Below are 1653 nucleotides of genomic sequence, written 5' to 3' on the forward strand. Positions count from 1 at the left end.
GCGCGCCCGGATCCCCGCGGGGCTGTCGCAGGCGGCGGAGGCGGATCTGTGCTGGCGGCTCGGCCGCCTCCCTTCCTCCCCGCGTCCTCCCCCCTGTTGGTGAGAACTGGTTTTATTATGATTATTATTTTTTTCTCTTTGCAAATTTGGAGGAAGGATGTGAGGGCGAGGAAGGGACGAGGGAGGAGGGCAGGACCCCGCGGGCGGGCGGGGGGGACCCGGGCCCGCCGGGCTGTTATCGGTGGCCTTGACTTTGCCCTTTTTAAAGCAGCTCTGGGTCCCAGTGGCTGCTTTGATACCGGGGCGCTCGGGGTCAGGCACGCGGGGGGCGCTGCTGCGAGCTTCGTGGGTGGCCTTCTCGTGTTTTGTTTTGGTGGGGAGGAGCCGACGGGACGGGGGCGCCGAGTTCGCGGCCCGCCCCGCAGCGCCGGCTGCTTGGGTTAGCGCTGTTCTTCCTCTTGCTGCTCTGCTGACCGCGTGACCCTGGACAAATTCTGAACCTCTCTGTGCCTTGCTGCTGGGTCTGGGGTAGCATGGAGGACCGAGTGTTCTAGCACTCGTGTGTGCTTCTGGGCCTGGTGTTACAGCCCGACTCTGACCCGCGACCTTTCATCCAAGGGCCCTGAAGCCGTGGATAGGGGCTGCCTCCCCTTTGCCTGGGGGAGGTGCTGGGGCGCCTGATACAGGAGAGGCTCCCTTCCTCTCCAGACCCTCGGGATGCGGAGGGGCTCGGCCCGCGGATCGCAGGTGAACTCTGAGTCCAGCTTGACTGCGTGCCCAAAGCCTGCAAGGAGCCTGGAGCGGTAGCCAGGCGCCCTGGGTGCTGTCTGGCTTCCCACACCGGCTGCCATGTCCCTGCTTGGAAATTTACTGCCACCGGGTGCCCTGGAGCCTGCAGTGCCTGGGCCCAGACGTGGGGGCGGGCGGGAGCCGCGGGCAGCCCTGGCCTCTTCCCACGGAGCTATTTACGCCGGCCCGGATCGATAGTATTGATAAATCCATGTAAATGGTAATGTGGCTGTCAGGCCCGGTGAGGGATGGAGACCCCTGGTGGGCCGCCCTCCCCCTCGGTGTGGGTTCGCCTGTGCAGGAGGGAGTCCTTCCGCATAATCCCTTCCTTTCCCCCAATTAATACTCTCACCGCCTCCTGAAGAATTCCCAGAGCTCTGCAAACACACACTTAGCTGCGTGGAACCGGAGCTGGGGCGGGAGCGATTGTTCTGGGCTGGGCCAGCTGCCACCCACCGCTGGCATTTGGAAGGGCCCGGTGGAGTCCTGCCTGTGCCCTGGGGACTGGGTATGCGGGAGGCTTCCGGCCTGCTGCCCCCATGCAGGGCGGGGGAGAGGCTGGGGCTCTGACCTGGAGTGGCAGAGGGTCCGTGTGACTGGGCAGCGCACACCCCCACCTCGAAGGTGCCTGGGCACGGGGAGTGGGAGCTGTTGTTTGTGTGCGTGCTTCCCGTTCTGCTTCCTCTCGCCGCGTCTCCAGCGCCAAGCAGCAGCCTCCCCAGGTGACACCTCGGCGACCAAGGCGACTCCTCACACTGCCGGCCTACAGGAAGGAGCTGGCAGTTCCTGCTGCTGCCGGGCCTAGGGGAGGGCCCGCGCCCCCAGGGACACCAGGCTTAGCAAAGGCCCTCTCACAGCTGCCCA

The 1653-nt window shown here is 65.4% G+C and overlaps 1 long non-coding RNA gene across 1 annotated transcript in view; it reads right to left on the reverse strand.

The window, feature by feature from the left end:
* Positions 1-1653, reverse strand: part of LOC106146511 — a 4338-nt gene extending 2685 nt beyond the window's left edge. Inside the window, exon 1 of the long non-coding RNA XR_001230974.1 lies at positions 1361-1653. This is a non-coding gene — a long non-coding RNA (uncharacterized LOC106146511). The remainder of the gene's footprint in view (positions 1-1360) is intronic.

Source organism: Chinchilla lanigera, unplaced genomic scaffold, assembly GCF_000276665.1.
Source record: "Chinchilla lanigera isolate Chin_1 unplaced genomic scaffold, ChiLan1.0 scaffold00081, whole genome shotgun sequence".
Classification (NCBI taxonomy): domain Eukaryota; kingdom Metazoa; phylum Chordata; class Mammalia; order Rodentia; family Chinchillidae; genus Chinchilla; species Chinchilla lanigera.